We start from the raw sequence: 23,280 nt of genomic DNA, 5'->3' as shown, positions 1-23,280 counted from the left end.
TGGGAGTTGTAGTTTTTCAACATCTGGAGGTCTGCAGGTTGGAGACCTCTGGCGTACAGTATAGAGTTCCAGCACCTGGCAGCCCCCAACAAAGAGGAGGAGGGCAGTGCTTGGCATATGTGAGTAGTACCCAGCTGGGCTGATCATTAATTGGGGGGAGTAGAACAGTGCTGGCGGGTAACATAGGATTAGTTCCCCGATGTGGGGACAGCGCTGTGCTAGGCTGATAATACATTCCCGAGGGGGAGGGGCCCAACCGGTATTGCGGTATGGGGGAAAATTCATATCGTGCTGCCAAAACAATGTGGTATTCGGTATGAACCAGTATACCGCCCAGCCCTAGATATACCTATGGGAAAGAGGGGGAGTGTCGCTCTGCATATACCTATGGGGAAGAGGGGGTGGGGTGTTTAGCTCTGCATATACCTATGGGAGAGAGGGGGGTGTAATTCTGCATATACCTATGGGAAAGAGGGGGGTGTAGCGTAGCTCTGCATATACCTATGGGAAAGAGGGGGGTGTAACTCTGCATATACCTATGGGAAAGAGGGGGTTACCTGGCTACCTACCTACCTGCCCTTTTACTGTGCAGGAAACCAAGGAGGGCATTATTACAGTTTGTGGGCCTATAGATGGGAAGATTGTGTAGAGGAGGGGAGGGCACTGAAAATATGCAGAGTCTGACATGTTTTTCCTGCAGATGTTAAGAGATCCACATGGCGGTCTTATCCGGACGGAGAAGAAAAGGAAGGAGGACGCTGCTGATCAGAAAAGACGTAATTGTGAGTCCCAAAATGTACCTGTAATCACTTATATGGTATATACATCCTGTGTACAGCTGATATCTACCCCCATATGGTCCTGTATATAATCACTTATATTGTATACAGATCCTTTATAGTATACTGGTCTGTGTATTGTGGTTTTATTCAGTACAGTATGGCTGTATTATCCAGTTATTGTGTGGTGGTATATATTTACTCCTTGTATACCAGTATTATTGGTCATGGAAATTTACCTACGTTAAAGTGTTTCTTACATATATAAATTTCCGTTTATTATGTGTGGGATTTGGGTGGAAAAAGGGCGTGGCAGAAGATTGACGAACTGCAGAGCCTAGCAGGAGCCCTTGACTTTTTTTTGGTCTGGGGGCCCCGAGTGTTGGCAGTCCGCTCCTGGGGGGAGGGGAGGGAGGGGGTGTAATTAAGGGGGGTGCGTGTGTGTGGGGGGGTGCCAAACAAAGGGTCCGCCCCGGGTGCCAAATGCTCTAGGTACGCCCCTGCATGTACAGTATGTAATGTGTGCTGTATGTGTGCTGTGTGTATAAAATGCATGTACAGTATGTAATGTGTGCAGTAGGTGTTCTGTGTGTGTATATAATGCATGTACAGTATGTAATGTGTGCAGTATGTGTGCTGTGTGTGTATATAATGCATGTACAGTATGTAATGTCTGCTGTATGTGTATATATTGTATGTACAGTATGTAATGTGTGCAGTATATGGGCTGTGTGTAAAAAATGCATGTACAGTATGTAATGTGTGCAGGAGGTGTGTTGTGTGTGTGTGTATGTAATGCATGTACAGTATGTAATGTGTGCAGTATGTGTGCTGTGTGTATATAATGCATGTACAGTATGTAATGTGTGCAGTACGTATGTTGTGTATATATAATGCATGTATAGTATGTAATGTGTGCTGTGTGTAAATAATGCATGTACAGTATGTAATGTGTCCAGTATGTGTGCTGTGTGTATATAATGCATGTACAGTATGTTATGTGTGCTGTGTGTATATAATGCATGTACAGTTTGTAATGTGAGCAGTATGTATGTTGTGTGTATATAATGCATGTACAGTATGTAATGTGTGCAGTATGTGTGCTGTGTGTGTATATAATGCATGCACAGTATGTAATGTGTGCAGTATGTGTGCTGTGTGTATAATGCATGTACAGTATGTAATGTGTGCAGTGTGTGTGCTGTGTGTGTATAATGCATGTACAGTATGTAATGTGTGCAGTGTGTGTGCTGTGTGTGTATAATGCATGTACAGTATGTATTGTGTGCAGTATGTGGGCTGTGTGTATATAATGCATGTACAGTATGTAATGTGTGCAGTATGTGTGCTGTGTGTGTATAATGCATGTACAGTATGTAATGTGTGCAGTGTGTGTGCTGTGTGTGTATAATGCATGTACAGTATGTAATGTGTGCAGTATGTGGGCTGTGTGTATATAATGCATGTACAATATGTAATGTGTGCAGTATGTGTGCTGTGTGTATATAATGCATGTACAGTATGTAATGTGTGCAATATGTGTGCTGTGTGTATATAATGCATGTACAGTATGTAATGTGTGCAGGATGTGTGTTGTGTAAATGTAATGCATGTACAGTATGTAATGTGTGCAGTATGTGTGCTTTGTGTAAATAATACATATACAGTGTGGAATGTGTGCAGGATGTGTGTTGTGTGTGTGTGTGTATATAATGCATGTACAGTATGTAATGTGTGCAGTATGTGTGCTGTGTGTAAATATTGCATGTACAGTATGTAATTTGTGCAGGATGTGTGTGTATATAATGCATGTACAGTATGTAATTTGTGCAGGATGTGTGTGTGTATATAATGCATGTACAGTATGTAATTTGTGCAGGATGTGTGTGTGTATATAATGCATGTACAATATGTAATGTGTGCAGTATGTGTGCTGTGTATATAATGCATGTACGGTATGTAATGTGTGCAGGATGTGTGTTGTGTGTGTATATAATGCATGTACAGTATGTAATGTGTGCAGGATGTGTGCTGTGTGTAAATAATGCATGTACAGTATGTAATGTGTGCAGGATGTGTGTTGTGTGTATATAATGCATGTAAAGTATGTAATGTGTGCAGTATGTGTGCTGTGTGTAAATAATGCATGTACAGTATGTAATGTGTGCAGGATGTGTGTTGTGTGTGTATATAATGCATGTACAGTATGTAATGTGTGCAGTATGTGTGATGTGTGTAAATAATGCATGTACGGTATGTAATGTGTGCAGGATGTGTGTTGTGTGTGTATATAATGCATGTACAGTATGTAATGTGTGTAGAATGTGTGTGTGTGTGTATATAATGCATGTACAGTATGTAATGTGTGCAGAATGTGTGCTGTGTGTATATAATGCATGTACAGTATGTAATGTGTGCAGTATGTTGGCTGTGTGTATATAATGCATTTACAGTATGTAATGTGTGCAGGATGTGTGTTGTGTGTGTATAAAGCATGTACAGTATGTAATGTGTGCATTATGTGTGCTGTGTGTAAATAATGCATGTACGGTATGTAATGTGTGCAGGATGTGTGTTGTGTGTGTATATAATGCATGTACAGTATGTAATGTGTGCAGTATGTGTAATGTGTGTATACAATGCCTGTACAGTATGTAATGTGTGCAGTATGTGTGCTGTGTGTATATAATGCATGTACAGTATGTAATGTGCGCAGTATGTGTGCTGTGTGTATATAATGCATGTACAGTATGTAATGTGTGCAGTATGTGTGTTGTGTGCATGTAATGCATGTACAGTATGTAATGTGTGCAGTATGTGTGCTGTGTGTAAATAATACATGTACAGTGTGGAATGTGTGCAGGATGTGTGTTGTGTGTGTGTGTGTGTATATAATGCATGTACAGTATGCAATGCGTGCTGTATGTGTGCTGTGTGTAAATAATGCATGTACGGTAAGTAATGTGTGCAGGATGCATGTTGTGGGTGTATATAATGCATGTACATTATGTAATGTGTGCAGTATGTGTGCTGTGTATATAATGCATGTACGGCATGTAATGTGTGCAGGATGTGTGTTGTGTGTATGTAATGCATGTACAGTATGTAATGTGTGCAGTATGTGTGCTGTTTATATAATGCATGTACAGTATGTAATGTGTGCAGGATGTGTGGTGTGTGTGTATATAAGGCATGTTCAGTATGTAATGTGGGCTGTGTGTATATAATGCATTTACAGTATGTAATGTGTGCATTATGTGTGCTGTGTGTAAATAATGTATGTACAGTATGTAATGTGTGCAGTATGTGGGCTGTGTGTATATAATGCGTTTACAGTATGTAATGCGTGCAGTATGTGTGCTGTGTGTATATAATGCATGTACAGTATGTAATGTGTGCAGGATGTGTGTTGTGTGTGTATAATGCATGTACAGTATGTAATGTGTGCAGTATGTGTGCTGTGCGTATATAATGCATGTACAGTATGTAATGTGTGCAGTATGTGTGCTGTGTGTATATAATGCATGCACAGTATGTAATGTGTGCAGTATGTGTGCTGTGTGTAAATAATGCATGTACAGTATGTAATGTGTGCAGGATGTGTGTTGTGTGTGTATATAATGCATGTACAGTATGTAATGTGTGCTGTGTGTAAATAATACATATACAGTATGTAATGTGTGCAGGATGTGTGTTGTGTGTGTGTATAATGCATGTACAGTATGTAATGCGTGCAGTATGTGTGCTGTGTGTATATAATGCATGTACAGTATGTAATGTGTGCAGTATGTGTGCTGTGTGTATATAATGCATGCACAGTATGTAATGTGTGCAGTATGTGTGCTGTGTGTAAATAATGCATGTACAGTATGTAATGTGTGCAGGATGTGTGTTGTGTGTGTATATAATGCATGTACAGTATGTAATGTGTGCAGTATGTGTGCTGTGTTTATATAATGCATGTACAGTATGTAATGTGTGCAGTATGTGTGCTGTGTGTATATAATGCATGTACAGTATGTAATGTGTGCAGTATGTGTGCTGTGTGTATATAATGCATGTACAGTATGTAATGTGTGCAGTATGTGTGCTGTGTGTATATAATGCATGTACAGTATGTAATGTGTGCAGGATGTGTGTTGTGTGTGTATATAATACATATACAGTGTGGAATGTGTGCAGGATGTGTGTTGTGTGTGTGTATATAATGCATGTACAGTATGTAATGTGTGCAGTATGTGTGCTGTGTTTATATAATGCATGTACAGTATGTAATGTGTGCAGTATGTGTGCTGTGTGTATTTAATGCATGTACAGTATGTAATGTGTGCAGTATGTGTGCTGTGTGTATATAATGCATGTACAGTATGTAATGTGTGCAGTATATAATGCATGTACAGTATGTAATGTGTGCAGTATGTTTGCTGTGTGTATATAATGCATGTACAGTATGTAATGTGTGCAGTATGTGTGCTGTGTGTATATAATGCATGCAAAGTATGTAATGTGTGCAGTATGTGGACTGTGTGTATATAATGCATTTACAGTATGTAATGTGTGCAGTATGTGTGCTGTGTGTATATAATGCTTGTACAGTATGTAATGTGTGCAGTATGTGTGCTGTGTGTATATAATGCATGTACAGTATGTAATGTGTGCCTGATGTGTGTTGTGTGTGTATAATGCATGTACAATATGTAATGTGTGCATTGTGTGCTGTGTGTAAATAATGCATGTACGGTATGTAATGTGTGCAGGATGTGTGTTGTGTGTAAATAATGCATGTACAGTATGTAATATGTGCAGTATGTGTGCGGTGTGTATATAATGCATGTGCAGTATGTAATGTGTGCAGTATGTGTGCTGTGTGTATATAATGCATGTACAGTATGTAATATGTGCAGTATGTGTAATGTGTGTATATAATGCCTGTACAGTATGTAATGTGTGCAGTATGTGTGCTGTGTGTATATAATGCATGTACAGTATGTAATGTGTGCAGTATGTGTGTGTGCATGTAATGCATGTACAGTATGTAATGTGTGCAGTATGTGTGCTGTGTGTAAATAATGCATGTACAGTATGTAATGTGTGCAGTATGTGTGCGGTGTGTATATAATGCATGTACAGTATGTAATGTGTGCAATATGTGTGCTGTGTGTATATAATGCATGTACAGTATGTAATATGTGCAGTATGTGTGCTGTGTGTATATAATGCATGTACAGTATGTAATGTGTGCAGGATGTGTGTTGTGTGTATGTAATGCATGTACAGTATGTAATGTGTGCAGTATGTGTGATGTGTGTAAATAATACATGTACAGTATGTAATGTGTGCAGTATGTGTGCTGTGTGTAAATAATACATATACAGTGTGGAATGTGTGCAGGATGGGTGTTGTGTGTGTATATAATGCATGTACAGTATGTAATGTGTGCAGTATGTGTGCTGTTTGTATATAATGCATGTACAGTATGTAATGTGTGCAGTATGTGTGCTGTGTGTATATAATGCATGTACAGTATGTAATATGTGCAGTATGTGTGCTGTGTGTATATAATGCATGTACAGTATGTAATGTGTGCAGTATGTGTGCTGTGTGTATATAATGCATGTACAGTATGTAATGTGTGCAGTATGTGTTCAGTGTGTAAATAATGCATGTAAAGTATGTAATGTGTGCTGTGTGTAAATAATACATGTACAGTGTGGAATGTGTGCAGGATGTGTGTTGTGTGTGTATATAATGCATGTAAAGTATGTAATGTGTGCAGTATGTGTGCTGTGTGTAAATAATACATGTAGAGTGTGGAATGTGTGCAGGATGCATGTTGTGGGTGTATATAATGCATGTACATTATGTAATGTGTGCAGTATGTGTGCTGTGTATATAATGCATGTACGGCATGTAATGTGTGCAGGATGTGTGTTGTGTGTATGTAATGCATGTACAGTATGTAATGTGTGCAGTATGTGTGCTGTTTATATAATGCATGTACAGTATATAATGTGTGCAGGATGTGTGGTGTGTATATATAATGCATGTTCAGTATGTAATGTGTGCAGTATGTGAGCTGTGTGTATATAATGCATTTACAGTATGTAATGTGTGCTGTGTGTAAATAATGTATGTACAGTATGTAATGTGTGCAGGATGTGTGTTGTGTGTGTATAATGCATGTACAGTATGTAATGTGTGCAGTATGTGTGCTGTGTGTATATAATGCATGTACAGTATGTAATGTGTGCAGTATGTGTGCTGTGTGTATATAATGCATGCACAGTATGTAATGTGTGCAGTACGTGTGCTGTGTGTAAATAATGCATGTACGGTATGTAATGTGTGCAGGATGTGTGTTGTGTGTGTATATAATGCATGTACAGTATGTAATGTGTGCAGTATGTGTAATGTGTGTATATAATGCCTGTACAGTATGTAATGTGTGCAGTATGTGTGCTGTGTGTATATAATGCATGTACAGTATGTAATGTGCGCAGTATGTGTGCTGGGTGTATATAATGCATGTACAGTATGTAATGTGTGCAGTATGTGTGTTGTGTGCATATAATGCATGTACAGTATGTAATGTGTGCAGTATGTGTGCTGTGTGTAAATAATACATGTACAGTGTGGAATGTGTGCAGGATGTGTGTTGTGTGTGTGTATATAATGCATGTACAGTATGTAATGTGTGCAGTATGTGTGCTGTGTGTAAATAATGCATGTACGGTAAGTAATGTGTGCAGGATGCATGTTGTGGGTGTATATAATGCATGTACATTATGTAATGTGTGCAGTATGTGTGCTGTGTATATAATGCATGTACGGCATGTAATGTGTGCAGGATGTCTGTTGTGTGTATGTAATGCATGTACAGTATGTAATGTGTGCAGTATGTGTGCTGTTTATATAATGCATGTACAGTATGTAATGTGTGCAGGATGTGTGGTGTGTGTATATAAGGCATGTTCAGTATGTAATGTGGGCTGTGTGTATATAATGCATTTACAGTATGTAATGTGTGCATTATGTGTGCTGTGTGTATATAATGCATGTACAGTATGTAATGTGTGCAGTATGTGGGCTGTGTGTATATAATGCGTTTACAGTATGTAATGCGTGCAGTATGTGTGCTGTGTGTATATAATGCATGTACAGTATGTAATGTGTGCAGTATGTGTGCTGTGCGTATATAATGCATGTACAGTATGTAATGTGTGCAGTATGTGTGCTGTGTGTATGTAATGTGTGCAGTATGTGGACTGTGTGTATATAATGCATTTACAGTATGTAATGTGTGCAGTATGTGTGCTGTGTGTATATAATGCATGTACAGTATGTAATGTGTGCAGTATGTGTGCTGTGTGTATATAATGCATGCACAGTATGTAATGTGTGCAGTATGTGTGCTGTGTGTAAATAATGCATGTACAGTATGTAATGTGTGCAGGATGTGTGTTGTGTGTGTATATAATGCATGTACAGTATGTAATGTGTGCAGTATGTGTGCTGTGTGTAAATGCATGTACGGTATGTAATGTGTGCAGGATGTGTGTTGTGTGTATATAATGCATTTACAGTATGTAATGTGTGCAGTATGTGTGCTGTGTGTATATAATGCATGTACAGTATGTGATGTGTGCAGGATGTGTGTTGTGTGTATGTAATGCATGTACAGTATGTAATATGTGCAGTATGTGTGATGTGTGTATATAATGCATGTACAGTATGTAATGTGTGCAGGATGTGTGTTGTGTGTGTGTATATAATGCATTTACAGTATGTAATGTGTGCAGTATGTGTGCTGTGTGTATATAATGCATGCACAGTATGTAATGTGTGCAGTATGTGTGCTGTGTGTAAATAATACATGTACAGTATGTAATGTGTGCAGGATGTATGTTGTGTGTGTATATAATGCATGTACAGTATGTGATGTGTGCAGTATGTGTGCTGTGTGTATATAATACATTCACAGTATATAATGTGTGCAGTATGTGTGCTGTGTGTATATAATGCATGTCCAGTATGTAATGTGTGCAGGATGTGTGTTGTGTGTGTATATAATGCATGTACAGTTTGTAATGTGTGCAGTATGTGTGCTGGGTGTATATAATGCATGCACAGTATGCAATGTGTGCAGTATGTGTGCTGTGTGTATATAATGCATGTACAATATGTAATGTGTGCAGTATGTATGTTGTGTCTATATAAAGCATGTACAGTATGTAATGTGTGCAGTATATGTGCTGTGTGTATATAATGCATGTGCAATATGTAATGTGTGCAGTATGTGTGCTGTTTGTATATAATGCATGTACAGTATGTAATGTGTGCTGAATGTGTGCTGTGTGTATATAATGCATGTACAGTATGTAATGTGTGCAGTATGTGTGATGCGTGTATGTAATGCATGTACAGTATGTAATGGATGCAGTATGTGTGCTGTGTTTATATAATGAATGCACAATATGTAATGTGTGCTGTATGTGTGCTGTTTGTAAATAATGCATGTACAGTATGTAATGTGTGCAGGATGTGTGTTGTGTGTGTATGTAATGCATGTACAGTATGTAATGTTTGCAGTATGTGTTGTGTGTATATAATGCATGCATGTACAGTATGTAATTTGTACAGTATGTGTGTGTATGATGCATGTACAGTATGTAGTGTGTACAATATGTGTGCTGTGTATATAATGCATATACAGTATGTAATGTGTGCAGTATGTGTGCTGTGTGTATATAATGCATGTACAGTATGTAATGTGTCCAGTATGTGTGCTGTGTGTATATAATGCATGTACAGTATGTAATGTGTCCAGTATGTGTGCTGTGTGTATAATGCATGTACAGTATGTAATGTGTGCAGTATGTGTGCTGTGTGTATATAATGCATGTACAATATGTAATGTGTGCTGCATGTGTGCTTTGTGTATATAATGCATGTACAGTATGTAATGTGTGCAGTATGTGTGATGTGTGTATATAATGCATGTACAGTATGTAATGTGTGCAGTATGTGTGCTGTGTGTATATAATGCATGTACAGTATGTTATGTGTGCTGTATGTGTGCTTTGTGTATATAATGCATGTACAGTCTGTAATGTGTGCAGTATGTGTTCTGTGTGTGTGTATAATGCATGTACAGTATGTAATGTGTGCAGTATGTGTGCTGTGTGTAAATAATGCATGTACAGTATGTATTGTGTACAGTATGTGTGTGTATATGATGCATGCATGTACAGTGTGTAATTGTGTCTAACAGGCTCATATTGATAATTTTTTCATATACAGGATAAGGATCTGCTGACAAAGTGAGGAACCAATGATGTTTGAGCATCACACTCTACAGAGGAATATTTAGCTGGAAGCAACCACCCCATCTGGACCGGATGAAGGAGAAAATGGAAGACAACAGAGAAGACGTCACCTGTGAGCCATTATATAATTGTGTATTCTTTCTAACTAGGTGATCATGAGTGAAATTGTTGCCCAATCTGTGACTTTCCCCTGTTACAAAACTACAACTTCTATGGCAGCCTTAATCTGGCCCTGCTCAGGATGATCGGGTCATCCTTATTTCCCAGGCGATTGGGTCACCAGAGACCCCATCAGCCCGTAATAGCAGGAAATCGCATGTCTGAATTGACATGCGATTTTCTGCGATCGCCCCCGGAACCCCCCCCCCCCTGGCGATGTGTTGGGATGCCTGTTGAATGATTTCAGCAGGCATCCCGGTCTGGTCCCTAACTGGCTAGCGGCAGGGACCAGAATTCCCAAGGGCGTATGCATACTCCCTACGTCCTTAAGGACTCGGGATGCAGGGCGTATGCATACGCCCTACGTCCTGAAAAGGTTAAAAATATATATCACGGACACCAAATAATATAAAAACTGGTAAAATCTTTACTCTGGCAACGCATTTTAATGTAGCTTTCATTATTTGAGGACCTGACAAAGAGGACCTGACAAAGAGGACCTGACAAAGAGAAAAGGCTACTCTTGAAACGCAAAAGGGAGTGCCGTACAAAAATAGTGTGTGCGTTGCTGTGGATCACTATAAGTTAATCTACCTATAAGTGGCCATCATTGTGAGTGGTCTGGTTTCTGGCAGATATTGGATGATATACCTTCTGTCTTATATGCAAAATTCAGTGTTTATCCCTGAGCCCAGCACCTTAAGGGAAGCAGTAGATCTGCCTTTCTCTATACCTTACATCTCCCTAGGTAGCGGCACCAGATAGCACCTTCTTTGTCTGTTTTTGTTTTATATGTTCTGGTGTGATTTTCGCCCATTATGTGACACAGTCTTTAAAATCTTAACCACTTAAGGACCTAGGGAGTATGAATACGAATTGACGTCCTGGTACTTAAGGACCCAGGGCGTATCCATACGTCCGTGGGAATTTCAGTCCCCGCCGTGCGCCGGGCGGGGACCGGGCCGGGCTGACTGCTGATATCAATCAGCAGGCACCCCGTGCAAATGCCCAGGGGGTTCATCAGCCCCCCCCCCCCCGTTGGTGATCGGCGCAAATCGCAAGTGAATTCACACTTCGGTGACCCGGTGACCCGGAATAGATGGGGGATCGCGGTTGTCTAAGACACCCACGATCCCCCTGTAGGAATAGGAGTGAGGTGGCAGGGTTGCCACCCCTCCTATCCCTGCTATTGGTCTGCTATTGATCGTCAGAGGCGACGACCAATAGCAGACCGGGGGGTGGGGGAGTTAACTTTCGTTTTCCCCATCCTGCCTACCCACAATAGGCGGGGCAGAACCAGGAACCGAAGGGGACCGGGCGCCGACGTCCACTTAACGATCCGGAGGCTGCGGTGACGGTGATCGGCTGGCGGCGTCACGTGCGTCTGAAGAGGACGGCTCCCGTCGGTAAGTTGATCTGGAGGGCTACAGTCTGAGACTGTGGTCTCTAACTGTAACCCTCCAGATGTTGCAAAACTACAACTCCCAGCATGCCCAGACAGCTGTTTGGGCATGCTGGAATATGTAGTTTTGCAACAGTTGGAGGGCTGCAGTTTGAGACCACTATACAGTGGTCTCTAAACTATATCCCTCCAGATCTTGCAAAACTACAACTCCTAGCATGCCCACATAGCTGTTTGTTGTCTGGGCATGCTGGGAGTTGTAGTTTTGCAACATCTGGAGGTCCACAGTTTGGAGATGTGCACTGTGCACTGGTCTAAAAACTGTAGCTCTCCAGATGTTGCAAAACTGCAAATCCCAGCATGCCCAGAAAGCAAACAGCTATCTCGGCATGCTGGGAGTTGTAGTTGGGTACCTCCAGCTGTTGCATAACTACATCTCCCAGCATGCCCTTCGGTGATTAGTACATGCTGGGAGTTGTAGTTTTGCAACAGCTGGAGGCACACTGGTTGGAAAATACTGAGTTAGGCAACAGAACCTAACTGAAGGTTTTCCAACCAGTGTGCCTCCAGCTGTTGCAAAAGTACAACTCCCAGCATGCACGGTCTGTCAGTACATGCTGGGAGTTGTAGTTTTGAAACAGCTGGAGGTTTGCCCCCCCCCCCCCCCCCCCATGTGAACGTACAGGGTACATTCACACTGGTGGGTTTACAGTAAATTTCCTGCTTCAAGTTTGGGCTGCGGAAAATTTTTCGCCGCAGCGCAAACTCCTAGCGGGAAATTCACCGTAACACGCCAGTGCGAATGTACCCTAAAAACACTACACTACACTAACACATAATAAAGGGTAAAACACTACATATACACCCCCTTACACTGTCCCCTCCAATAAAAATAAAAAACGTCTTGTACGGCAGGGTTTCCAAAACGGAGCCTCCAGCTGTTGCAAAACAACAACTCCCCGCATTTCTGGACAGCCACTGACTGTCCAGGCATGCTGGGAGTTTTGCAACAGCTGGAGGCACCCTGTTTGGGAATCACTGGTGTAGAATACCCCTAGGTCCACCCCTATGCAATCCCTAATTTAGTCCTCAAATGCGCATGGCGCTCTCTCACTTCGGAGCCCTGTCGTATTTCAAGGAAACAGTTTAGGGCCATATATGGGGTATCGCCGCACTCAGGAGAAATTGCACTACAAATTTTGGGGGTCTTTTTTTTCTTTTACCGCTTGTAAAAAGGAAAAGTTGGGGGCTACACCAGCCTGTTAGTGTAAAAAAATAAAAAAAATTACACTAACATGCTGGTGTTGCCCCATACTTTTTATTTCCACAAGCTGTAAAAGGAAAAAAAAGACCCCCAAAATTTGTAACGCAATTTCTCCTGAGTATGCAAATACCCCAGATGTGGGCGTAAAATGCTCTGCGGATGCACAACAAGGCTCAGAAATGAGAGCGCACCATGTACATTTGAGGCTTAAATTGGTGATTTGCACAGGGGTGGCTGATTTTACAGCGGTTCTGACAAACGCAAAAAAAAAAATATCCATGTGTGACCCCATTTTGGAAACTATGGAAACTACACCCCTCACCGAACGTGACAAGGGGTATAGTGAGCCTGAACACCCCACAGGTGTTTGACGAATTTTCATTAAAGTTGGATGGGAAAATGAAAAAAATTATATTTTTTCACTAAAATACTGGTGTTACCCTAAATTTTTCATTTTCACAAGGGAAAATAGGAAAAATAGCCCCACCAAATTTGTAACCCCATCTCTTCTGAGGAAGAACATACCCCATATGTGAATTTAAAGTGCTCTGCGGGCGAACTACAATGCTCAGAAGAGAAGGAGCGCCATTGGGATTTTGTAGAGAAAATTTGTCCGGAATTGAAAGCCATGTATGTTTACAAAGCCCCCATAGTGCCAGAACAATGGACCCCCCCCCCCACATGTGACCCCATTTTGGAAACTACACCCCTCATGTAATGTAATAAGGGGTACATTGAGAATTTATGCCCCACAGGTGTCTGACAGATTTTTGGAACAGTGGTCCGTAAAAATTAAAAACTAAATTTTTCATTTGCACAGCCCACTGTTCCAAAGATCTGTGGGGTGTAAATACTCACTGCACCCCTTATTAAATTCTGTGAGGTGTGTAGTTTCCAAAATGGGGTCACATGTGGGGGGTCCACTGTTCTGGCACCACAGGGGGCTTTGTAAACGCACATGGCCCCTGACTACCATTCCAAACGAATTCTCTTTCCAAAAGCTCAATAGCGCTCCTCCTCTTCTGAACATTGTAGTTTGCCAGCAGAGCATTTTACGTCCTAACATGGGGTATTTCCATACTCATAAGAAATAAGGTTACACATTTTGGGGGTCATTTTCTCCTATTAGCCCTTGTAAAAATGTTAAATTTGGGGGGAAAACTGCATTTTAGTAAAAAAATTTTTTTTTTTCATTTACACATCCAATTTTAACGAAAAGTCGTCAAATACCTGGGGGGTGTTAAGGCTCAGCGGACCCCTTGTTACGTTCCTTGAGGGGTGTAGTTTTCAAAATAGTATGCCATGTGGGTATTTTTTGCTGTTCTGGCAACACAGGGGATTCCTAAATGCGACATGCCCCCCAAAAAAACATTTCAGCAAAAGTTGCTTTCAAAAAGCCAAATGTGACTCCTTCTCTTCTGAGCATTGTAGTTCGCCCGCAAAGCATTTTACGTCCTAACATGGGGTATTTCCATACTCAGAAGAGAGGGGGTTACAAATTGGGAGGGGGGGGCTTTTTTTCCCATTGTCCTTTGTAAAAATGGTAAATTTGGGGAAAAACTGCATTTTAGTGTGAATTTTTTTTTTCCATTTACACATCCGATTTTAACGAAAAGTTGTCAAACACCTGTGGGGTGTTAAGGCTAACTGGACCCCTTGTTACATGCCTTGAGGGGTATAGTTTCCAAAATGGTATGCCATGTGGTGTTTTCTGCTGTTCTGGCACCAAAGGGGCTTTCTAAATGTGACATGCCCCCCAAAAACCATTTCAGAAAAATTCACTCTCCAAAATCCCATTGTCGCTCCTTCCCTTCTGTGCCCTCTACTGTGCCCGCCGAACACTTGACATACACATATGAGGTATTTCCTTACTTGAGAGAAATCGGGTTACAAATTTTAGGGGCTTTTTCTGCTATTACCACTTGTAAAAATTCAAAAACTGGGTCTACAAGAACAAGTGAGTGTAAAAAAAATGACGATTTTGAATTTTCTCCTTCACTTTGCTGTTATTCCTGTGAAACACCTAAAGGGTTAACACACTTACTGAATGTCATTTTGAATACTTTGAGGGGTGCAGTTTTTATAATGGGATCATTTGTGGGATATTTCTAATATGAAGGCCCTTCAAATCCAATTCAAAACTGAACTGGTCCCTGAAAAAATCCGATTTTGAAAATTTAGTGAAAAATTTGAAAATTGCTGCTGACTTTTGAAGCCCTCTGATGTCTTCCAAAAGTAAAAACATGTAAACTTTATGATGCAAACATAAAGTAGACATAATGTATATGTGAATCAATGTATTTGGACTATCCATTTTCCTTATAAGCAGAGAGCTTCAAAGTAAAAAAAAATGCTAAATTTTCAATTTTTTCATCAAATTTTGGAATTTTTTGCTAAGAAATGATGCAAGTATCGACAAAATTTTACCACTAACATAAAGTAGAATATGTCACGAAAAAACAATCTCGGAATCAGAATGAAAGGTAAAAGCATCCCAGAGTTATTAATGCTTGAAGTGACAGTGGTCAGATGTTCAAAATATGGCCGGGTCCTTAAGGTATATTTGGGCTGGGTCCTTAAGGGGTTAAAGGTTCCATCAGCCTTTTCTTTGAATCATGAGTCAGGTGATTGGCTGGGCCATTGTAGAAGCTTGCTTTTCTTTTCATTCTTTAAAAACATTTGAGAGCTTCCTTGGCTGTGTGTTTAGGATCATTGTCCTGCTGAAATGTCCACCCTTGTTTTATCTCCATCAACCTGGTGAATGGCAGAAGATTTTGTCAAGAATGTCTTGGTAAAGTTGCACATTCATCCTACTTTCAATTATGTAAAGTTTGTCAGTACCATTTGCTGAAAAGCAGCCCAACACCATGATGTTCCCACCTCCAAAATTCACTATTGGTATGGTGTTTTAAGGGTCATGTGCAGTGCCATTTCTCCTGCAAACATGGTGTGTATCATGGCATCAAGACTGTTCAATTTTGCTCTCATCTGAAAAACTATATTCTCCCAGTCTTTCATTGGCTTTTCCAAATATTGTACAGCAAACTTTAAATGCCCTTTAACATGCTTTTTATTCTGCAATGGAGTCTTGCATGGAAATTGTGCATGTAGGCCATAGCACTGGAGTGCATTACTTACTGTTTTCTTTGAGACAACAGTACCTGTTAATTCCAGATGTTTTTAAAGGGATACACCGGCCAGTGGCGGATCTAGGGGGGGGGGGGGGGGTGGCCACTGCCAAATGTGGGGGGAACTATACTGCTAACCAAATGTGGAGGAAACTATACTGCCAACCTAATGTGGGGGAAGTATACTGCCAACCTAATGTAGGGAAAGTATACGGCCAACCTAATGTGGGGGAACTATACTGCCAACCTAATGTGGGGGGAACTATACTGCCAACCTAATGTGGGGGAAACTATACTGCCAACCTAATGTGGGGGAACCACAACCTAATGTGGGGGAACTATACTGTCAACCTAATGTGGGGGAACTATACTGCCAACCTAATGTGGGGGAAACTATACTGCCAACCTAATGTGGGGGAACTATACTGACAACCTAATGTAGGGGGAACTATACTGACAACCTAATGTGAACAGGATAGAAGGGGAAAAAAACTCTGGATCCTCGGCGCCACTCGTTGCAATAAACTTCAGAAGTCACTGGTACAATTAAAATTTTCTTTACTCACCTATGTCAGATGCGTTTCGAGGTTTAGGATACCTCTTTCTCAAAGGCCTTGGTGCTTATACAGACGATATAAAATAACAGTTTTATATAATAAAAGATGGACGCCTTAAACAGTGTCAGGTGGTACTTAAGATCTGTCATAGACATGTGCTGATGTAGCGCTGCTAACTGATGTGTGTGGCTTCCAATATCCCTCACCAAAAGGGAATAGATGTGATAAGATCCACACTTGAGAAACATCAGAAAATGCCACAGAAACAAAGGGACTTCATTACTGAAAGTATAGCATTTATACTGGCGCATAACCATTTCAGTTTCGAAGGGAAGATCTACAGACAAACAACTGGCACAGCTATAGGGACACACTTTGCCCCATCTTTCGCGAATCTATATATGGGAGCATATGAAGAGGAATTTATATACCATGCACGCGAATGGAGTGATAGTATACTCTTATACAAAAGATATATAGATGATTTACTATTTATCTGGGTAGGCACTGGGGAATCATTTGAGGCCTTCACCAATTACCTGAATCAGAATGAGTGGCATCTAACGCTATCAGGAAAACGCAATCCGAAATCTATAGAGTACCTGGATCTGGAATTGATGTCAGAAGGGTCGGAAATTATCATGAAAACCTATTTCAAAAGCGTTGATTGTAACAGTTTGTTGGAGTATAATAGCTGCCACTATCACAAGTGGAAGAAGAACATCCCTTTTGGTCAGTTCTACAGACTTAGGAGAAATTGCACGAAAACAACGGATTTCGTGTCACAAAGTAAGGTTATAAAAAATAGGCTAATGGAGAAAGGCTATCCTAAAAAAAATAGTCCAAGATGCTTATAGAAAAGCATACGCATTAACCTAAATTTCTGATAAACCCGGAGACACAAGAAACAGAGAAAAAGAATCCAGAAAATATAAATTCAACTTCATAACTGACTATTCCGCAGACAAACAAAAAATAAATAAAATTATGGAAACACACTGGAAAATTATGTTACAAGGTCCAATTCTGAAGGAACAGCTTTAAAAAAAACAGGATACACATATAGAAGAGCAAAAACAATAAAAAATATGGTGGCCCCAAGCCAACTCAGAGGAGAGAAACAACAACAAAAAAAGAACAATGGAGACTTCCATCAAAATGGATGTTTCAAGTGCGGACTAAAAACATGCAAACTCTGCAGAAATATCAATCATGGCGCAAAAACTTTCATAAGTAACTAAACAGGTGAAAAATTCACGATAAAGGACAGACTCAATTGTAATTCCACGCATGTAATATATCTGATTGAGTGTGGATGTCAGTTGCAATATATTGGACGGACATCGCAAACGCTGAGAAACCGCATGAGCGGTCACCGATTTAATGTTACACATAAATTCCTAAAACATAGTGTATCCAAACATGCAACCGAAAAGCATAACAATGAGTTTGAGGACTTCAAGATCACTGCAATTGAGCAGATACCAGAGGACCACAACGATAGGCTTGGCAGCCTATGCAGAAGAGAATCATTTTGGATCTACAAAATGAACACGCTCTCTCCTCTGGGATTAAATGAGAACATCGATAATGTATAAATAAATTGCCAACACATCCGTTTAATTCCTCCAATTCAATTTTAGGAAACATATTCCAATATACTAATATACATATATTTATATGTGTAGATATATATATATATATATATATATATATATATATATATATATATAACATAGAAACGCATAAATTGATAATATATACACATTAGTTTATAAATGCACCCCATACCATATACACTACGTAGCAACACCAACATAGTCACACAATCTTTATATTTCATTTACATATAGATTGACATTCATTAATCTTATATAACCACACCCTATATGTGCATATAATATGATAGTACACATGAACATTCATTATATTTCTTCCAGCTTAATCACATCTAACACTCATCGAACATAGAAATTTAATAGCTCATATACGCATATCCAAAATGAAACCCATACTATATACCTAACACGACAATGCATCTCATTACACTTGTTATTTCAGATATACATACATTCATATCATTCATGACTACACCACATACATTCATATAATATACAAATAAATTCATATTTCAACTGAACATTTAGCAGCGCTGCAGTCCCCAAGAGTAGGAAAACCGCACTAAAGCTCTATACAATCAACAACCGTGACTTCCCCCGACATAAAAACTCCATAACTAAGACCTTTTTCAGCTCTGTAGCCCTCAACAATGGGGAACTTCCCCATGGGAAAAAAACATGTCTAAGAACATTGGAATACAACAAGTATAAAGAATGTATTCCAAGAGAGCACAATGGCTTATGACATCAAAACACAGCGATATCGTTCCTCTTCTGACGCTAGCCGTCCCTCCACGGAGTGTATCAGATCTTCATTTGTAGATCACTAATAATAAGACTAAGACTATTATACTTTGAAAACGGGTGCAGCAAAGCTGTAACTCAGAACACGCTATCATCGGTATTGCTCCGTCGGGAGCCGGCTCCTCCTCCTCCTCTTTTTCTAAAAACATCAAGCTCATCAGAGCCGCCGCTCTGGGTATGGAAGCTCAGTTGATGCCGACATTCATAAACAGTGTAACAAAATTATATAGAGAAGCTGCTCCTGGATCTTAGGAACTAAGAGTAGGTAGTCACCTGGAAATTGAAACTAAAAGTATCTTTTAATATTATCATATGTTTTACTATGTTAGAGTATTTTTTTATGAATGAACTACTGATGTGGAAGCCACACACTTCAGTTAGCAGCGCTACATAAACGCATGTCTATGACAGATCTTAAGTACCACCTGACAACGTTTAAGGCGTCCATCTTTTATTATATAAAACTGTTATTTTACATTGTCTGTATAAGCACCAAGGTCATTGATAAACGCGTCTGACATAGGTGAATAAAGAAAATTTTAATTGTACCAGTGACTTCTGAAGTTTATTGCAACGGGTGGCGCCGAGGATCCAGAGTTTTTTCCCCTTCTATCCTAATTATCTACTATCGAGTGAGGCTGCCACCTCCTCGACATCTCTGGACGGCTGCACCGTTACTTCCACACCGAGACAATCCAGGTTGCTGCATGCCTAATGCAACCAGGCAAGGTGAGTGGTTATTGCATATACCGCTCACTTTAAATATTTACATCTGGTGCAAACGTACTGCCCTATGAGAGCTCTGTCTTTTTTTCATTTTTATACAGTGCCAATCTAATGTGGGGGAACTATACTGCCAACCTAATGTGGGGGAACTATACTGTCAATCTAATGTGGGGGAATTATACTGCTAACCTACTGTGGGGGGGGGGGAACTATACTGCCATCCAAATGGGGGGGGGCAACTATACTGCCAACCTAATGTGGGGGGAACTATGCTGCCAACCTAATGTGAGGAGGGCTATGCTGCCAACCTAATGGGCGGGGGGAACTATGCTGCCAACCTAATGTGAGGGAACTATGCTGCCTACCTAGTGTGTGGGAACTATGCTGCCTACCTAGTGTGCAGGAGCTATGCTGCCTACCTAGTCTGGTGGAAATATGCTGCCTATCTAGTGTGGGGGAACTATGCTGCCTAACTAGTGTGGGGGGAACTATGCTGTCTACCTACTGTGGGGGAACTATGCTGCCTACCTACTGTGGAGGAACTATGCTGCGTACTTAAAGGGGTACTCCACTGCCCCAGCATTCGGAACATTTTGTTCTGAACTCTGGGTGTGGGCTGGGCGGGTTGTGATGTCACAGCCATGCCCCTTGTGACATCACACCATGCCCGCTCAATGCAAGTCTATAGGAGGGGGCGTGTTGACCACCGCACAATACTTTGATAGTGCCCCTCCCGAGACTAGACTCTGGATCTGGACTCTGGCCCTAAGACATCTTATCCTTTGGATAGGGGATAAGATGTCAATCTCTCATGCAGCTCCCACCTGTCTCAGGTGCACGGAGCGATGATCGCTCCCTGTCTAAAGAGTCACAACCATGGGCACAGAGTATTGTGATGTCACAACTCCACCCCCTTGTGTCATCACCAGAGATGAGCGAACTTTTGAAAAATTCGATTAGGCCGTTTCGCCGAATTTTTCTCAAAAATTTGTTTCGATCCGAATTCATTTGCGGCGAATCTATTTTCAAATGGCTATTTCTGGCCTACAGAGAGCCTCAATAGGGGTGTAGAACACTTTGCTATGTTCTAACACGCATATGGAGTGTGCTGGGGTAGTGAAATAATACTGTTATTCAGAATGACATGCAGATTACCGGCATCGCTTTTAGAATCACTGCCGCAGAACGGCACAATGACAGAGCCTGGAGGTAGCATCAGTATGAGGAGACCATATAGTGGCTGAATGACACAGCGTGGGGGTGTTGGCAGCATGAGGAGACCATATCGTGGCTGAATGACACAGCGTGGAGGTGTTGGCAGCATGAGGAGACCATATAGTGGCTGAATGACACAGCTTGGATGAGGCTGAAGTATGAGGAGACCATATAGTTTCTGAATGACACAGTGTGGAGGTGTTGGCAGGATTAGGAGACCATATACAGTGGGGATCAAAAGTTTGGGCACCCCAGGTAAAAATTTGTATTAATGTGCATAAAGAAGCCAAGGAAAGATGGAAAAATTTCCAAAAGGCATCAAATTACAGATTAGACATTCTTATAATATGTCAACAAAAGTTAGATTTTATTTCCATCATTTACACTTTCAAAAAAACAAAAAAATGGTGTCTGCAAAAGTTTGGGCACCCTGCAGAATGTATGGCATCCACTGCCCCTTTGCAAAGCTTAGACCTGTCATGGATTGTTCTCAATCATCATCTGGGAAGACCAGGTGATGTCAATCTCAAAGGTTTTAAATGCCCAGACTCATCTGACCTTGTCCCAACAATCAGCACCATGGGTTCTTCTAAGCAGTTGTCTAGAAATCTGAAACTGAAAATAGTTGACGCTCACAAAGCTGGAGAAGGCTATAAGAAGATAGCAAAACGTTTTCAGATGTCAATATCCTCTGTATGGAATGTAATTAAGAAATGGCAGTCATCAGGAACAGTGGAAGTCAAAGCAAGATCTGGAAAACCAAGAAAAATATCAGACAGAACAGCTCGCAGGATTGTGAGAAAAACAATTCGAAACCCACGTTTGACTGCATAATCCCTCCAAAAAGATCTGACAGACACTGGAGTTGTGGTACACTATTCCACTATAAAGAGATACTTGTAAAAATATGGTCTTCATGGAAGAGTCATCAGAAGAAAACCTCTTCTACGTCCTCAACAACAAAAACCAGCATTTGAACTTTGCAAATGAACATATATACAAGCCTGATGCATTTTGGAAATAAGTTCTGTCGACCGATGAGGTTAAAATTTAACTTTTTGGCCAGAATGAGCAAAGGTACGTTTGGAGAAGAAGGGGAACAAAATTTAATGAAAAGAACCTCTGTCCAACTGTTAAGTATGGGGGTGGATCAATCATGCTTTGGAGTTGTATTGCAGCCAGTGGCACAGGGAACATCTCACGAGTAGAAGGAAAAATTGATTCAATAACATTTCAGCAAATTTTGGATGCTAACTTGATGCCATCTGTGAAAAAGCTGAAGTTAAAGAGAGGATGGCTTCTACAAATGGATAATGATCCTAAACACACCTCGAAATCCACGGGGGATTACATCAAGAGGCATAAACTGAAGGTTTTGCTATGGCCTTTACAATCTCCTGACCTCAACATAATTGAAAATCTATGGATAGACCTTAAAAGAGCAGTGCGTGACAGACAGCCCAGAAATCTCAAAGAACTGGAAGACTTTTGTAAGAAAGAATGGGCAAAGATACCTCAAACAAGAATTGAAAGACTCTTGGCTGGCTACAAAAAGCATTTACAAGCTGTGACACTTGCCAAAGGGTGCAGTACAAGATATTAACTCTGCAGGGTGCCCAAACTTTTGCAGACGGCATTTTTTTGTTTTCTGTTATTTTGAAAGTGTAAATGATGGAAATTAAATCTAACTTTTGTTGATATATTATTATAAGAATGTCTAATCTGTAATTTGATTCCTTTTGGAGATTTTTCCATCTTTCCTTGGCTTCTTTATGCACATTAATACAAATTTTTACCTGGGGTTCCCAAACTTTTGATCCCCACTGTAAATGTGAGAGCAGGTGCAGTGACCAAGAAAAAAAAAAAAATTATTTTAATAAATTTTTTTATAATTATTATTATTATTTTTTTATGATTACTTAAATAACACCTTACCCCCCCCCCCCCCCCAAAAAAAAAAAAAAAACTAAGAAAACAAACAAACCATAAAACTACAACCATTTCTGTGATTTCTACACTATCAAAAAGCTGGTGTGAAACTGGTGGTGGACTCTCACCCCTTTGAAAATATCATGTAAAGCAGACAATAAACTGATAAAATGATGAACAGTGTAAACCACAGCACAAAGCTCTTCGAAAATGTGGTTGATACTTATCGTGCCAAAATTGATATTTTTTGTAAACAAATCAATTGGAATATATGTCTCACATAAGTGAGTACACCTTTCACATTTTTGTAAATATTTTATTTTATCTTTTTATGTGACAACACTGAAGAAATGAAGGAGTGAGTGCAAAGCC

The sequence above is a fragment of the Hyla sarda genome, chromosome 10, assembly GCF_029499605.1.
Source record: "Hyla sarda isolate aHylSar1 chromosome 10, aHylSar1.hap1, whole genome shotgun sequence".
Taxonomy (NCBI): Eukaryota; Metazoa; Chordata; class Amphibia; order Anura; family Hylidae; genus Hyla; species Hyla sarda.
Note: the sequence above shows the minus strand (reverse complement) of the source record.